The following is a 19413-nucleotide window of genomic DNA, read 5'->3' on the forward strand; positions in this document are numbered from 1 at the left end:
AATAATCCATAAGGTAAAATGATCAGCAGTACATTTCTTATCACCTCGACAGATTTTTGTTTGTTGTTTAGTTTTGCTGTCTCTCAAGTTTTTAAGAGCAAGAACAAGAACTAAACTTCATGTAGGTTTCTTCTTGATCGCCTTATTTACTTTGAATAACTTGCAGTTGTGAATTCTTTCTCTACTCCCTTGAGCTGTAAATCAAGGAATGTCTTTCTCAAGCATCTGGAAGCTGTCCCTCTGAAATGTCATCACCAAGAAAAGATAGGACCTCGGGGCACCTGGCTGGCTCAGTCAGTGGAGCATGCAACTCTTGATCTCGAGGTTGTGAGTTCGAGCCCCACGTTTGGTGTAGAGATTACTTAAAAATAAAATCAGGGAGAAAGAAAAAGAAAAGAAAGAAAGAAAGAAAGAAGAAAGAGGGAGGGAGGAAGAAGAAAGAAAGAGAGAGAGAGGAAGGAAGAGAGAGAGGAAGGAAGGAAGAAAAAGAAAAATAGGGCCCGGTCCCTGTCTTTGTGGGAGGGAAGGAGTTTAACTTCCATAAGTGCTAATAAGCAAGCACAGACGGACAACCTTCAGACTCTTGTCCTGCAGCACATTTTCATTAATTCACATCTGTGTTTAAAAATTATCTTCCTTTTCTTTCAGTGTAATTGAGTTCAGTCTCTCCCTTTGGCAATATTTGAGACCCTTATTGCAATAGTATTGGAAGACATCATCCTTGCCTATTATTTAACTCTGTCTAGTGCAATTTTTCTTTGAAAGATCCGTGACTGTTTTCTATTAAAAAATAACTAACCAAAGAAATAAATCTTATTCTCAAAATCAATAACGATAGTTGTCTTAGTTTGGGCTGCTGTAACAGAATAACAAGGTAGCTTAAATGACAGATATTTATTTCTCACAACTCTGGAGGCTGGAAATTCCAGATTAGGGTGCCAACAAGTTCAGGATCTGGTGAATGCCCTCTTGCTTGTTTATACATTGTCATTTTCTCATTGTATCCTCACATGGCAGAAAGAGAGAAAGGGTTAGCGCCTTCCTTTTCTCCTAAAAACTCTAATCGCATCTGAGGACTCCATTCTCATGACCTAATTACCTCCCAAAGGCCCCACGTCCTGTAGGTTAGGGTTTCTCTTCTGGAGAGACACATAGATATAGCCCATAATAATAGCTGATGTTATTTATGATCAGCAAGTTTTTTTAACATAAAAAAAATTTAATGTTTATTTTTGAGAGAGAGACAGAGAGAGAGAGTGAGCGGGGGACGGGCAGAGAGAAAGTAAGACACAGAATCTGAAGCAGGCTCTAGGCTCTGAGCTGTCAGCACAGAGCCTGATGTGGGATTCGAATTCACAAATCATGAGATCATGACCTGAGCCAAAGTCGGATGCTTAACCATCTGAGCCACCCAGGCACTCCTATGATCAGCAAAATTTACTTAGAATGCCTATGGCACTCTTCATTTAAAGAATAATATTCTCCAAATTGATTTTACTTTATTATTTTTACCCATTTTGCTCAAATTAATTGCTTTAAAACTTCACCAACTTTTTAAAACTTTTGTTGAGTTAACTATAGGAAGACTGTTAGAAAACCCATATGTTGTTTGGCCAAAGAAAATACCAATCTACTTGGCAAATGAATCTATATTAAAACTGTTAATTCTCCACTCTTGAGGTCAATAATAAGACATTTAGAAATTTATTTTAATCACAGATTTGTTCAATGTTCTCTAACTTTCATTGAGGATGACCCCCTTTATTCTGCAAACACCTACAAGTTCATTATCTGATGAATAGATACACCATAAATCTAATCTATTCAAATGAATAAATTATTGATGCACCATCATTATCACTTCCAAAATGTTCTGAGTTTCTGTTTGATATATAAGTTATAACATGTGCTTTATAAAAAACACTTAGCTTATTTTATGAATGTACTAGGATAGTTCTGACTCACATATTGTTTCTGGGAAAGAAGTTGTATCCTTATTCTAAAATATTCATTAACATTTCTTGACATACATCTTCAGATGAGAGAGAGAAAGAGAAAGAAGGAGTTGCTATATATATGTATATATTACATATGAATATATAGTCATACACATATGGATATACATATACATATGAATATGCATATGTACATATACATATGAATATGCATATGTACATATACATATGAATATGCATATGTACATATACATATGAATATGCATATGTACATATACATATGAATATGCATATGTGCATATACATATGAATATGCATATGTGCATATACATTATACATTCATTCATATACCTATGAATGTATATGAATTACTGATTATTTAAAAATGAAATTAAATGTTTACATGATATAAGTAGAAGTCACTGTAATAAAGACAAAGACAAATTAGAAAAATACTTGAATTACACTTCAAAAACATTAACTTTTATGAAGAGGAAAAGCTGAATTTATAGAACACTAAGTGAAAGAGCACAAGTGGAAGCTAAACATGAAAAAAAACTATTCTCATTTTTTTTAAATTTTCTTTTATTTATTTATCTATTATTTATTTATTTTTGAGAGACAGAGTGAGACAGAGCGTGAGCGGGGGAGGGGCAGAGAGAGAAGGAGACACAGAATCTGAAGCAGGCCCCAGGCACCGAGCTGTCAACACAGAGCCCGATGCGGGGCTTGAACCCATGAACCGTGAGATCATGACCTGAGCTGAAGTTGGACACTTAACCAACTGAGCCACCCAGGTGCCCCGTAAACTGTTCTTATTTGTAATAAGATTTATAGAAGTTAAATTTACATGACATATTCCTATTTTTAACCTATCGTAAGGACAAAAGAAATGAAAAGTTAGTAACAAACAGTGATGTTATGGATGTAGAGAAAGAGTCACTTCCACATTGCTGGTGGGGGTGTAATTAATACAGCTGATTTGGAGGATAATTTAACTATGTAAAAATTGAAAATGCACATATTAAGTCAAGTTTCACCAGGAATACCATTAACAGTCTCATTCTGAATTTTCACCCTTCTCTGGAGAATATGGTATAGTTCCATACCTGGCAAGCTGTCTCTTTATAGCTGAAGAAGGCTGACTCTTGATCAAGATAAGAGCACTGGGATTTTGACATTAAGTCCAAAACCCTCCTGGCAACCACCAGGAGCAGTTGGGTCACTCACTGTTGTCATTGACCTAACCAATTAGATAGCCTGGCATGGGTATACAACCAGAAGGGCATTAACAATAAGAAAATAACAGCCCTGAAGATTTATACTTTAAGTTTTCTCAAGCCAAGATCCCTTGCATAGACTTCATGGTCCCATGTAGAGACAAGCATTGGCTTACATGAATAAGCACCCTGGCGAGCTTGCACCTGGACCTTGCAAACCTTGCCTGCACTCTCTCTTGCTGCACTGTAACTCTGCCTTTCAGTGAAAGCCTTATGTGTTATGCAGAATTCAAGTATTCAAACTTGGGAAACCTTCACAATTCCTTAAAAACTATTGAGGCAAAAAAATAGAATAAGAAACAAACTCCCAGGAGTATATTTTCAGTCACCTTAGGAGACAGAAAATCCTAGTGCTTATGAGTACTGCCATTTGGGCACTGGCAAACTGTCTCTGAAAGAGCCTCTCAGGTGCAGAGGCTCATGAATCTCAAATGTCTGTGATTTATTGAGAGAGGCCCAGCCTCAGAAAGAAATTCTGTAAGCATCACCTAAATTGAGTAAATTTCCCTTCTCCAGGGAGCCCAGAGGAGGGTGATGGGAGAGCTTTACTGACACATGAGTAGGCAGATGACATGATCAGGTGAGAATGCCCAAAAGTACACCAGATACAGATGGGAATGTGTATGTTAAAGTAGCATTTTCTTTCAGTGGGGTAAATATCAGCATTTTAAAAGTCACAATGGGAAAACTGCTATTAGAAAGAAAGGAAAGGAAAGAAGGCAAGAAAGAGAAATTGCATCCATATCCCACTACATAAACCAGAAAAAACAATCCCCTAGTGATCAGAGAGCTAAATATAAAGCCATATAAATATTAGAAGAAAACATGGCTAAATTCATGTATTACCTTAGATTGAAGTGGCCAATCTAAATGCAAGCTAAATAGGATTCAAAATCCTGAAAAATGTAGGGAAAAAAAAGGCACAATTGACTTTATAAAATAAATACTTGAACAAAACACCAAAGTCTACAAGTGATGACAAAATGGAGAAAAATGAAGAACATAGCATAGACAATGAAATCATTCTATTTCTATTTATCTTTAGCACTTTAGAATGTAAAATAATGGTGAATTGTTTTGTTGTTTTGATTTTAATAGTGAATTGTTTAAACACAAAGACCTACTATTTTGAGCATTTTTTTTTTTTGTAGAGACTTGGCCTTTCCATGTAAATATTAAGTTTTTTTCCTTCAGTCTCAGACTCTGTCATCTTTGAAACAGGATCTATAAAGCTCTCCTACGCCCTTAGATATGAGTGCCTCTCATTAGTGTGGCAGTATTTAATGAAACTTGTATTATAGGAGTAACTTTATTTTATTGGGGGTTTGTGTGTACACAAAGGCATGAATATTTGCACTGTAAAAACCCAATTTGACATTTTTTTTTCTTTGTGTTGTTTAAGATTTTTTGTAGAGCTAATGAGGCTCTTTAAAGAAGTTGTTTCTTCTAGAAATAAAGAAAAAGAGATGAGAAAAGAAAAGCTCCTAGAAATAAAGAAAAGGAGATGAGAAAAAATGGCAAAAAGTATAAAAATAGTTCACAGAAAAGAAAAGGTCAATGGCTTTGAACATAAGAAAAGAGAAACCTGGGGTGCCAGGGTGGCTCAGTTGGTTATGCATTCGACTTTTGGTTTCAGTTCAAATCATGATCTTATGGTTTTGTGAGTTCAATCCCCTTGTCAGGCTTCACATTTACAGTGAGGAATCTTCTTGGGATTCTCTCTCTCCCACTCTCTCTCTGCCCCGCTCGCACATTCTCTCTTTCTTCAAAATAAATAAGTAAACATAAAAAAAGAAAAATTTGCTAATAATCCTTAGATTATATATAGTAAAGTCTCAATATCATATTGTCAGTTACTGACTAAAACTACAATTATATCTGAATTTGTAATGATTTCAATACTAACCAAAATGACTGGCTCCTTAATGAAAGATTGCAACGGATTATATTTTGCCAGAATATGTGTATGAGTATAAGGAAGCACTATCTGGGGAAGAATTATGTTAGTTGATGCAGAAACATTCTTTGAAGATTTTTGTTTTCTTGTTTGTTATCCCATTTTGCTAAACTTATACTTTGAAAAAGTTAAAAGTCATGATTTCCATTTATGTATGTTTTTCTCATTGCTTGCCATCTTGTTAGTCGATTTTCCACTTCTTAGTGGGTTTCAGGCATTCAACAGACAGCTTTGCCTAGTACTTGCTCTCATCAATTGCACAAATGCTCATTTTCCCTCTCATGGTGCATTGTACTTCATTTTGCCCTATGAATCCTATAACTGTAAACTTCTTCAGTATTGGCATTCTCGTCCTCATGACTCAGCCTCAACTCCTGTTCTGAAAAAAAATATGTTGGGGGATGACTATGGGGGGTTGGCCCTCAGAGTTTTCTCTTGCTTTTTCCCAGCTCCTAATAAATACTGTAAAGAATACCACAAGACATATTTGTATTATGGATCTTGCCAAGTAGTAGGAAACATTAAATTGATTAGTGCTAAATAAATAAAATAAAGCCCTTCCTCAAGGTTAAAAAATTAAAATATGAATGTTTATTTTTCAATTACTATTGAATTCACTTATCGAATATTAAATATAACTAAAAAAGATTTTTGTAGGGAATATCTTTATAGATTAACACATTTTCAATGTTTAATTTATGTATAGTTTAATAGGTATTTAAATATTTGAATTATCTTTATGCCACTTACACATGAAAGAAAGTAAAATTCTAATAAATGCAAAGAAGTGTTCTCCAAAGTAGTTACAGTTTACATGAGTCTATTGACGCCAGGAGATCCTGTTTCACAAATTAATTTTCAAAATGTAATTTACTTTTGTTTGGTTTGAAGATTATTTCTGTTGTCTTTTCAAAGGCTTGTTGATTGAATAAACACACACTTTTGTTACCAGTATGTTTGTCTCCAATAACATTATGCACTTTCATAATTAACAACTCTAGGCAGAAAACTGATTTTTTTTTGGAATGCCTTTCTTGATAAATCAAAAGACATTCTTCAGCTGAGAATATGGCCATTTTCAGATAGAAATCCATATCCACATCTATTGAAGCATTTTGGGGGTGATCCTGATATTCAAAGAGTATGATTAGAAGTTATTAACATAAGAAACTATTAACTATAGAGAAACGTAAACTTTAAGTCTTGGTTTCCTTAATAGTGCTTTATCTTCACTGTTCATCCTTACTTAAACTTTTGTCTGATTTGGTGATAGAAAACTTTAAATTTGTTGATTTCATAACAAGTTGCATGGAAGAAAGAGATATTTTGCTGCTTTGTCCGGTGACAAGCTCTGTTATAGATCACAGACTCTTAATTTCAAGAATGCTGGAAGAGAAGGTGGAGAGAGAAGAAGGAAAAGAAAGTCAAATCAAGGAAAGGAAATTGCAAGGGGAGAAAAACCCGTATTCAAATTCACCAGTGTAGTAGGAAAAAAAAAAAAAAAAAAAAAAACAAAAAAAAAACAAAACTTGATTTTAAGGGGAAACTTCATGTACGGTAAAATATACAAGCATACTCATTTAAAACTTCGTCTTTGATTTTCTGCCAGCAGATTTGTGTATGCAGCTACTACCCATTTAGTAAATATCAACGGCTTGCACAAAACAGCCCCCAAACTGATTTTTCTTTCATTTATTTCCTGGCTAGCTTAAAGAGGAAAAGTAGTAGAAATGTTAAGTTTGCTATCAAATCTTAAGTTTAATATAGGAAAAAAAGCACTCTAAATTGTTAGAAATAATTGTTGGCATGATAATACTTTTCTTAAACTGAATGGGTTTATAAATTCAAAGAGTTTGGGGATGAAGTAGAAATTTGTAATAAAAGAAGACCTTTAATAAATAGAAAACTTAGAAACTAAGTCTCGTACTGTATTTCGCGAGTTTGAAAACTAGCCTGTAGACCTAATCTGGCCTGCCACCTATTTCTTTCTAAAATAAGTTTTATTGTAATACACACTTGCACATTTGCTTACATATGTTTACATATCATCTAAGGCTGCCTTTGTGCTATAAATGCTGAGTTTTGTAGTGTATCAGAGTCTGTATGGTCCACAAAGCCAAAACAATTTTCTGTTGGACCCTGTAAACAAAAAGTTTGTTGACTTCTGCACTTATTTAAAACACGCATATCATTCTATCTTCAACTTGAATACAATGCCATCTAATTTTTTTTTCTTTTGCCATATTGCCTGCCCAACTGGTCTTTGCATGTATGAATTGTTACAGCTAAAGGCATATCCATACCATTTACTGCTCACTTTTTCTCTATTTTTTATAACTATTTGCAAGCAATATAAGGGTTGGGACTATACTTCTTTGATATTTTTTATTGCAGAGCCCATTGAAAATACTATATCACTGAAAGGCATTGTTAGTTACTCATAAGCATCTTTTTGTAAAAGTAAGTATATATGATAACTACTTCTACATCCTCAAATCATGAAAAGTTTGTCATTCATGGTATTTTACTTTAGAAAATAATTTCTAATTTTCAGAAAGTGTCTCATGGAAGAGAAAAATTTTAAACCCAAAATTTTTAAAAATATTTTTAAAGCCTTTTTAATATTGTTCAAGAAATATATACACTATCAACAAACCACAGGTTGCACTTTCTACTAGCAGGTATGTGTTATTAAAAAAAAAAAGTTTGTCATTAGATTGAAGCATCATTTAAAAGTTTTCTATATATGCTCTAATAATAGTTTTTGTCAATTGTTTTCTATTAACTGAAATCAAAAGATATATTAGGTATAAGCATAAATTATGCATTATTACTGATACATTAACTAATGTCTTGGCAGTCTCTCCCTTAGGGTGATATGCTGGAAATCCCATTCTTGATTAACTGAATTGATGTGGAAGCGTCTTTATTCAAGCAAATGGTTAACATCTTGGTTTTATGAATAAACTTGAAGGAAAACAATGACAAATTTTGAAAATAATATTATTTCTGAGGAAACAGTGCATGTTCAGTAGTAAAATTCAAGCAATAAATAAAGAAGCACAAGAAGAAAGAAATTCTGCAAATTTGATAATGAAATAACCACTATCAATATTTGAAGAGATTCATTTAATCCAAAAAATGCATAATCCAGTTTACAGCATGCCGAAGTTTGAGAAAATTAACCCATCCTTCCATCCAGCAGCTTCAAATGAAAAACAAATATTGACACAGCCCAAAAATACCTTCATGTCACCTACCAGTCACTATCTTCCAAGGACAATCACTATCTTGAATTCTACCTATATTGGAGCTTTACATAAAATGAATCATAAAGAATATACTTTTTTGTGTTCAATTTCTTTCACTCAACATTATGGTTTTGAATTTTATCTATACTATTAGATACTTTTTAGTGTGGAAAAATCTCATACTGTTCTATTATTTCAATGAAATATAACTTGTTTATCTGTTCTATTCATGAGAAACATTTGGACAGTTTCCAGTCATTAACTATTGATAATGTTCGTATAGATATATGAACATTTTATTTTAGGTAATTTTATTATAGGTATGCATATGTTTAATCTCGTAGACAATACCAGTTTTCCAAAGGTGTTCTATGAATTTATACTCCAAAATGGTAATGTATATGTATTCTAGTTGTTCAACACATTTATCATCTCTTGGTATTCTCTATTTTATTTTAGCCATCCTATTGAGTAGGGAACGAATTTCACTTTTGCTTTAATATACATTTTTCTTGGCAACTAATGATGTTTTGGGTCATTTTTGGCTTTTTTTGTTGGACTATTTACCTTTTATTATTAATACATTAAAATTCTTTGTAGTTAGGGATATGCGTCTTTTCTTAGGAAAAAACATGTATTTCAAGTACTTTCATCCATACTTTCTTTGACTTGTGCACTTATTTTTATAAAATATCTTTGATGAAGAGGAGTTCTGATTTTTAATATAGCCTAATTTATTATGCTTGCTTGTATGGCTACTTCTTGTCAAGTCCTGACTGAGAAATAATTTCTACTCAGATTTTGGTGATATTTTTCTATGTGTCATCTTCCAAGAGATAATTCTTTTTATATTCACACTTAGATCTGAGCACTATTTTGAATATATTTTTATGTTTGGCATGAGGTAGGGGTCACAACATTTTTTAAATTTGTCTTATGGCTGTTTAAGTGAACTAGTAGTATTTCTTAAAACACCACTTTGGCCTCTCTTTTCACTGCAAAAGCAGATTTGTCACACATCAGGTAATCATACAATGTGTGTCTGTCTGGTTTCTCTTTTCTATTTCATTGGTCATCTTTTTGTATTCTTGCACTAATACCTCACTGTATTGTATAGCAATGCTTTATAAGAGTCTTGATATCTGGTATTTGATGATGATGATACTAATTATTGTGGTACCATTTTTTGTTATGCAATTCTTCTTTATGCTATTAAATGGAAGGGCTACTTTATTTTCCTGGTGAACATATTATCATTAAATAGTGGCTTTCTATCTCACTAGTAATACTTTTTGCTGTAAAATCATTTTGCCTTATCTGCTTTTTGTTTTCCAGTCTGATACCTAAACTCAACTTTAGGATGAGAAAGTTATTTTCAGTGGAAATACTTTACTGAAAATGCCATGCCAAGGGTCATAAAATGTAACCACATCAAATCCAGGTGTAGTGACCAGTTATCCCAGATCTGTTTACTTACATCTTTTTTCTTTAATGTTATCCCCCAAAAAAATACTTATGAGGGGCGCCTGGGTGGCGCAGTCGGTTAAGCGTCCGACTTCAGCCAGGTCACGATCTCGCGGTCCGTGAGTTCGAGCCCCGCGTCGGGCTCTGGGCTGATGGCTCAGAGCCTGGAGCCTGTTTCTGATTCTGTGTGTCCCTCTCTCTCTGCCCCTCCCCCGTTCATGCTCTGTCTCTCTCTGTCCCAAAAATAAATAAACGTTGAAAAAAAAATTAAAAAAAAAATACTTATGAGATTTCTTTCACACTATCTAAGATCTATGTGACAGCTCAGTTCCACTGTTATATTACTTGGTAACAAATGGATTAATATGCTTTATGATTCCCATATTTAAGAAATTGTTCCTAGACTTGGGGAGCAAGGTGAAAGGAAGATCTGGGTTTCTTCTTACAGTTACAAGGAGAAAGGGAACTAGAAGCCCTGGTCACATGGAAATTTTTTAAATTTATATTGAAGACCTGTTTAATATGTCATACATATAGTTTATTGAATTTAAGCTATCAACATTACTGTAAATCAAGGAGAAAGCACATTAAGATTAAATGGGTGAATGTTTCTGTATCACTTTTATAATTAAACATTGACAATAAGAAATATTTCAATAATTTCAAGATGACTCACCTCTCTCATATTAGTTACCGAGTTCTGCTAATTCTGCATATAAATATACATGTATTGTCCCCGTTTTCCATTCTTAAAACTTGGCATATTCTAACTTTCCATCCTCACTTTCACCACATTTTTGTGCATATTATACACATAAGTCACTATACACACCAAACAATCGCAAAGACATCATATTTTCTTTTCTCTCTGAACTTTTCTTTCTTCCGAGTTTTTATTTAAATCCAAGCTAGTTAACATACAGTGTAATATTGGTTTCAAGAGTAGAATTTAGTGATTCATCACTTACATATAACACCCAGTGCTCATCACAAGTGCCCTTCTTAATTCCCACCCCCCATTTAGCCCATCCCCCCACCCACCTCCCCTCCAGCAACCCTCAGTTTGTTCTCTATAGTTAAGTCTCATGATTTGTCTCCCTCTCTGTTTTTATCTTACTTCATTTTTCTTTCCCTTCCCCTATGTTCATCTGTTTTGTTTCTAAAATTCCACATATGAGTGAAATCATATAGTATTTGTTTTACTCTGACTGACTTACTTGCTTAGCATAATACAGTCTAGTTCCATCCACATCATTGCAAATGCCAAGATTTCATTATTTTTATAGCTGAGTATATATATATATATATATATATATATATATATATACACATATACATATATAATCTTCTTTATCCACTCATCAGTTGATAGACATTGAGCTCTCTCCATAATTTAGCTATTGTTGATAGTGCTGCTATAAACATTGGGGTGCATGAGCCCATATGAATCAGTATTTTTGTATCCTTTGGACAAATACCTAGTAGTGTAATTGCTTGGCCATAGAGTAGTTCTATTTTTAACTTTTTGAGGAACCTCCATCCATATTTATACAAGACCTTTTCTTTGTATGAGTTGATTTTTTGTTTGCGGTATCTTTCTCACTATATTCACATGGCATTCTTGGTTACACTTCAAGAATAAGCTTGTGCTTCACTTTTATTCTGAACACATCTACACTCCACATTGTCCTCTCTGGCACAAAAAGTAATTTCCATAATCCAACTGTCCCTTTTTCATGGACTTTGGGGTTCTGATGTCATATTTTGGGATTGGACCTTATCCTTACCTTCTACTACTAATGGGAAAATAATTTAATTTTTTAATTTCCAACTGTGTAATGGAAATAATAGAGCCTACCTCATACATGCATTATAATGAGGTGGTGATGGTAATATGCTTAGGTTAGTAGCGGGAACATAAGAAGAGCCCTATGACTATTGTTAATAGTGTCATATATCTGTTTACTGCAATGTGATTGGTGATTTTTTCATTTTGCATATCTGAAATAGCGTGAGCTCATTAATGAAGATTGTGACTTGTCCATGACTTATTAGGGAGAGATCAGTTTTTATGTAATCTAAACCTAAGCCAATGTCTAATGCTAAAATTGTCTTTAATAATCTTTAAAATAAATAGATGATCCAATCAGATGGTTGTACGGAAGACTGAGATTACGTGTTGATTTCTTGTCAAACTATAAAGTGTTATACAAGTATAGGTTGATATATACACATTAATATAACCAAATTTACCTTTGCAGCTTTCCCCTTCAGTATCTGAAAAGAAACTCGTTGTGAAAACTGGTTGAGTAATTCTGTCAAATTTAAGACAAATTCTGAAAAACTTTAGAATGAGCTCTCTGGAGAAAATATGCAAAGCCACCATATGTTCTCCTGTTTTTACCTTTCATGATTCATGAGTCCAGAGGTGGTTGTTACAGACATAAACTCCATATGAAATGAGACAAATTATTTATTCTCAGTAAGAAAAATGGTTAATGCCTCACATTAGCAGCTTTTCAGACTTTTTTTTAGCAGCTTCTAAGATTTGAGGAAATGTTTTGAAAAATCAAACCTCACCAAATGCCTATACTCACCTGTGATATTGTAAGGAATACATTTAATAATATTATAATATGGAGTCATAAATATATGATGATTGTAAAAGTCACATATGTATTTAGAGATCTTAATAATATATAGATTCAAAGTTTTCAAGCAGATTGAAGGTATTTACATATTACTGCTTATATGGCATTAACTAGACTTTTATGTACCAAAAAATTATATAAATAGAAATTTTAATGACTATATTTGACTAACACATTTGGAGATATCCAGGGCAGCACAGCTGCCTAGCATACATAAAATAGATTCTTGTGCCAAGTTCTGTAATATACTATGGAACTACTGCATAGTAGAAAAGAGGCAGAAATCATAAGCAGGTGGTATTTTTACTGTTTTATTATATTATCCTCTAGTTTCTTCCTTTTGGCTACTGTTGCCTACCAGATGTGCTTTTTATCTTTCCTTTTAATTAAAAAAAAAAAACTTTAATGTGATCTGTATCTTTACTTGGCTTTATACTCCAGAAAAATATCAGTTTAAATACTGTTTAATGACCAGGATTAAAAACACCATAGAGTTAAAATAAATAAGACTAGGTTAGTTAAATATGTAGAAAAAAACTCTTCAATAAATATTGGGTACATTTGCCATTATCTAGAAAAAAAAGAAAATGAATTTTGGAACCATATAAACATTTTAAAATTTCAGGATGCAATATATTTAACAGTTATATATTTCTAATAGTCAATAAAAATAGCTATATCACTGTGTATCAACCTTCCAGTGGCAGATGGAATACATTTTCAACATTGAAACATTCTCAGTATCTGTACATGATATGACTCTGAAATATGGAAGTTTAGTATTTTATTCCCTTTGGGAATTGGTTTAATGATGAAATCACAACATGATCCTTTCTCCTAAATAATGGAAGATTAAGAAAAAATTAAAGAGAAGTCATGGTTTTTAGTAGGGTTATTTCCTATTTAGATTTTAGATAATTTAGTCGTTATTTTAATTATATGTTTTTATTCATATATATTTATAAAAGAGAAAAACAAATATAAAAAGTATAGTGATTATAACTGATGCCAACTGTGTTAGACCCTATAGTTGTCCAGGAGAAACAATAACCATTCCTTTCCCAAAGAAAACTCACAATATAAAAGGAGCCAGAGGAGAGGTGGATGGAGGGAAGGATTACATATATAAAACTTGAGTAGAATGGCAATAAAGGTAATGTCCAAGTGTTATTGAAACATAAAGAAAAATGTGACCCAAACCAAAAAGGAAAGAGAAAATATCATGTAGAAAATAATCATTTGATCTTGAAACGTGATTAAAAGTTGTCTAATAAAGTCATGGAAGGAAGCCAATATATGAGGGAGTTCTGGAGGAGGGCATTCCTGGAAGTTGATGGATCTGTTAAGGTCTAAAGGAGTTCGTATGGATAGGGAAAGTAGACTCTGATAAAATTCCAAGGGTGTGTTACAACTCTTACACACATGCACACACACCATTCACACATACAACCACCTCCCCTTTATTCCGTGATCAAGAAAAATGAGCAACTGGGTCGAAGAAAGGAGACCTTCTTGTGGTTCAGACACTGGGATATAAGGGGAATTGAATGAGGAGTATAGATGCTTACCTATTTCTGGGTGGCAATGGCATTTTATCAAACTAAAAAAACCCCACATTCTTCAAAACAATAAAAAAGCATAGTTTTCATTGCCCTGGAAAAGCCATGTGGTTTCCAAAATATTCAAAAAGCATGAAAAACATAGTCAAAAAACCTTCTGTCATGGCGCAATAAACAATCCTGCCTCCTTGTAGAATCAACTTCCCCTCCTCTATCTCCCCAGTACTTCAAAATTAAAAATACCGCCTGCCTCAGACTGTCTTACATAAGTTTGAAATGAGGCCACACAAATCTGTGGAATCCACATAGTACATCTAGTTTATAGGCTCCCCTTACAAAATATCAAGATTCTTTCAGAATACATGATATCTCTTCTTGGATAAGGCTTTTTATTCAATGTTTTGCGTTCCATTGGAATCCTGTTCTAGCTACAAGTCTGGGGAAATGAGAGTTAATGTTTCCTGAAAGAATCAGCATCCCCTTGAAAAAAATCTGCCTCAGATAAAGGCATTAGAGACTTTTGAAGAGTCATCTATCTAATCTCCCCAAAGGTGAGAAAGGCATGCAAGTGTGAATATACTCTTGTCCTCAGATTAATTGAAATCTACCAAATAGAATTACTACTCTAATTCTCAGGACCTTACACTTTCCCAATTAATACTATAAATTTCATTAAAAAGAACATTTTGAATTACATTATAGTTTTGCAACTTGCATGATAAAATTCAGTCTTTTTTTTTTTAATGCTTATTTATTTATTTTTGATACAGAGAGAAAATGAGCTAGGTAGGGGCAGAGAGAGAGAGAGGGAAAGAGAATCTCAAGAAGGGTCTGTGCTGTCAGGACAGAGCCCAGCGCTGGACTCAAACCCATGAATCGTGAGATCATGACCTGAGCCGCAATCAAGAGTCGGATGCCTAACCGACTGAGCCAGCCAAGTGCCCCTAAAATTCAAAGTCCTGATTTCAGGTAAGATTTTCTGCATATTCGAGACATAAGAGATTCTTTTGAGCATTCATAGAAGTACTGTGGTTCTCTGCCTTGTGCCAAATTTTTCATTTTCTTTACTGTATTGTCTGGAAGTTAGTGAGGAGTAGCCATTTCACCCAACAATCCTTCTCATCTACAATTTCATCAAAATCTGTTACAACAGTTATTGTTCTCCTAAAGCTGTAACATTAATAGATGCTTCATTCCAGAAGACTTTTGGTGATAATTTAAGTAGCTATTTGCCACTGCTGGCCCTGAACTTCCAGTATCCTAGTTCCATTAAATTAAAACATTAATCTCTTTGAACCTAACCAAATCAGATAAGCAATTCCAGATTCCTATCCATAAAGGGTGTATTTCCTGGAACCACTTCTGTTCGATATACTTTCTATTTTTATATTCTTTTTTATTATTAATTTTTCAAGAAAACAAAATTTTAGTGGCACCTGGGTGACTCAGTCAGTTCAGGGTCTGGCTCAGGTCTTGATCTCACCATTTGTGGGTGGGAGCCCCATATCGGGCTTTGTGCTGACAGCTCAGATCCTGGAGCCTGCTTCAGATTCTGTATCTCCCTGCCCTCCCCTGCTTGCGCTCTGTCTCTCAAAAATAAATAAATGTAAAAAAAATAAAATGAAAGGAAACAAAATGTTAAATACTTGAACACATTACTTCTCATGTATCTTACACCATAGTTGAATAATATTTGTTCTTATTATTACTTCAAATACATATTTCAATGTGGATATTTATGTGACAACTCTTTTGAGCAAGGGCATATCTGAGAAAAAAATATGTGAAGTATCCTGTCATATTTAAAGCCAATTTAGTTGATAGAATTCTAAGTCCAAGAATATTTTCTCTAAATACATTAAAGATATTATACTCCTATACCCACTATTGCTATGGGGAGCTAGATATCTATCTGCCCAATGCTCATTTCTTTGTTGATGATCTCCTCTCTTCTTGGAAGCTTTAATATTTACTATAAAAGTTTTTCTTTGCTCAAATTTTATTCTGTATTTCTTTCTTTTTCTTTTTTTTTTTTTAATTTTTCTATTTTCCCATTATGCCTCCATCTTGGAACTCCCTGTGGCTCTTTAATGTGCAGTTTTTCATCTCTTTCTAATTCTGGGCAAGTATTCCAATTTCTCTATCATTACTTTTTTCCTAAAGTTCCTACAGCCCCAATTTTGTCACTTCTACCACTATATTCTTTATGTATGATTTTATCTTTTCTATCATATATCTATCTCTTTCTACTTTCTTTGATGGAGTTTATCCATTTTTCAAGTTCAAAAAATGCATTCTTTATCTGTGCCAAATTTTCTATACTTTTAATTCTCCTTTTGATTATGTACTTGTTTTCACACCTACTTGATATTACTAATACAGTTATTTATCTTCTTAAGTAAATATTTGCTTTAATAAATTAGACCATTTTTGTAATTATGTTTTACATAATATTTTATTATTATTACTTTTAAATAGAGTCTCAGATGTCATGCCATCTCTGGGAATATCAGTCGTGTCATCTGAAATTATGGATAAGGAAACAGTTGCCGGCAAGGCTCTAGCTGGTCTCATTTCTAGTTTATGTAAAAGTAAGTAACCAGTTTAAAAGACATCTCTGTTATTTAGTGGAAACCCCATAGGACCTTTTTTCTTTTCTTTTTTTTTTTTTTTTTGCCAAAACTTTGAAGGTGACAGTTTATTGGAAAATAAACTGAAAGAGTTAAGTTACATCTCTTCACATTACTTTTTCTTCCAGGTAGCAGAAGATTAAGATCCTAATTCTCAAAATTACACTGCTCAGTGGTAAAGTTTAGGTAATCTGCATAGAAAGACTTTTTCCAGTTAGGGTTTTTATATTATAGTTGATATTGACAAGAGGTTGAACACTGCCTATGACTTCATAGACAGAATATATATATTCTTAAGAGTTTCTTTTGAGTATAAGTTGGAAAGTGAATGTATAAAATATTTGAGAATAGTACAGGCCTTCAATTTTAGGAGTTATTATAATGTGTTGAAAGCTGTCAGGGCAACAAATATAATCTCAGAGTTTGTGTGTAGACAGAGGTTCTGGCCTTATATTTGGTGGCATTAACTGGAGAATTACCCAGTGTGATTCGTAAGGATTCATATGGTTGTGATAAAAACTTATTGCAGACATTTAAATTTATAGCTAAGGTGGGTTTTTGTTTGTTAACTAGAAGCTCACATTCCTTTGCTCTTTCCCCTTCTGTTACACTTTGTAACTATAAAATGAATACCATACATGACACAGGAGACCCATGAATCAGAATAGTTCTTTAGAAACACATAACATGTTTTAAGATTTAAAATAAATTTGGATTCACTTAGATTGGCCATACGTGCCTATAAATAGGCATGTTGATGGCACGATTTCTATGTTATTTGATTTAATTGTTGTCATTTGGCATTCATGCATGTTTCTCTATCCTATCCCCAGACTGAATGGTCTGCACTTAATATAGCATAGTGGTCATTGAACAGAATGAAGATTCTGGCACTCCTAAATTCTCATTTAAGCACCTATGAATTTGGGTTAACCTTGAAAGTAGTTCTGCTACTATATTGCATTGCTTCCTAGAACTTCCATCAGACCATTTTTAATTACTTGCACATCCTACCACTCCACTGGGCAACTCCATTAATAACAACTGGAGACACATTTAATTCATGGTGATTTACCGACAAGAAATAAAGAGAACTGAAAGTCCAGGGACATCTGGTTAATCTACACCAATATTCATTTCTTCTGATAATGCCCTGTGGCTACAGAGACCAGGCATCACTGCCATTTTAAAAGAAAAAAAGAAAGTGACAGGGAACCAGAGAGAAACAAGCACTCTGTAACATTCCATTTAATGCATAATCAGTTAGCTATTCATTGTAATGATGAAACGATGGTAGACATCTTCAAATTGCTTCCTTTTTCCCCTAAAGGTTGCTTGTCTGAACATTCTTGTACTAAGGTTTTTGCATAAGAGTAATTCTAGGGTAGATACCTGGAAATTGAATTTTAGGCTCATGAATTCTCAACTTTACCACATACAGACAAATGCAATCCAAACGTACTATAAAAATTTGCTATTTATATGCCACACATGTGTTAGAGTTCCCTTGATTTTCCTTCTTCATAGGAAATTAGTATTGTCAGTCTTTTTATTTTAAATCAACTTTATAGGTGTATAATGGTATTCTATAGTGCTTTTAATTTGCATTTTCCTGATTGTCAATGAGATTAATTATATTTTTGTTTGCTGACTATTTAGGTATTCCTTTTTGTTTTTTTTTAATGTTTATTTGTTTTTGAGAGAGACACAGAGAGTGACCAGGGGAGGGGCAGAGAGAGAGGGAGACACAGAATCTGAAGCCTGAGGTGGGGCTCGAACCCAGAAATCGTGAGATCATGACCTGAGCCAAAGTCAGATGCTCAACCAACTGAGCCACCCAGGCACCCCTGACTATTGAGGTATTCTTCTGTGAATTTCTGCCAACCCAAAGATTTTATCAATTGTATCATTGGTCTTTTTTTTTTTATTATTTATGCATAAATATTTAATATATACCTTTGGAAGTAATATTTTCTGATAATATACATTGAAATATTTTTTGGAGGCTTTCTAGGTCACTTATTTTTTCTATAATTTCGTTTTTGTGACAATATTTTAAATTCTTTTTTTTGTTTGTTTGTTTGTTTATTTATTTTTTTTTTTTTATTTTTGGGACAGAGAGAGACAGAGCATGAACGGGGGAGGGGCAGAGAGAGAGGGAGACACAGAATCGGAAACAGGCTCCAGGCTCTGAGCCATCAGCCCAGAGCCTGACGCGGGGCTCAAACTCACGGACCACAAGATCGTGACCTGACTGAAGTCGGACGCTTAACCGACTGCGCCACCCAAGCGCCCCGACAATATTTTAAATTCTAGTATAGCCATAACTGTTGATTAATTGCCCTCTATCTTTTTGATTTTCTGTCTTTTCTAAGAAATTCTTCCTTATGTACAGGATCATAAGTATATTACCATTTATCTTCGAAAATATTTAAAATGAAGATTTTGATTTTTTATAATTTTGTTCACTTGAATGTTTTATTGCATTGTGTATTCATTAGAAGTCTAATTTTTCTAGACGCTTTTATTAATATTGTTTCTCTTGATTAATGCATGCTATCTATCATAAATTGTTTCCATGTTTTATTAGTTACTTTCTGTTCTTTTTTTATTTAATGCTGTCTTTATAATTTCCAATATCAGTGCTATAATCTCTTGATTACCAT

At 33.5% G+C, this 19413-nt stretch overlaps 1 non-coding gene across 1 annotated transcript; it reads right to left on the reverse strand.

Annotated features, from left to right (window-relative positions):
• Positions 1 to 18505: 18505 nt before the first annotated feature.
• Positions 18506 to 18590, reverse strand: TRNAQ-UUG. Its single transcript has one exon. It is a non-coding gene; the product is annotated as a tRNA-Gln (tRNA).
• Between the last annotated feature and the right edge of the window lie 823 nt (positions 18591 to 19413).

Source organism: Leopardus geoffroyi, chromosome C3, assembly GCF_018350155.1.
Source record: "Leopardus geoffroyi isolate Oge1 chromosome C3, O.geoffroyi_Oge1_pat1.0, whole genome shotgun sequence".
Taxonomy (NCBI): domain Eukaryota; kingdom Metazoa; phylum Chordata; class Mammalia; order Carnivora; family Felidae; genus Leopardus; species Leopardus geoffroyi.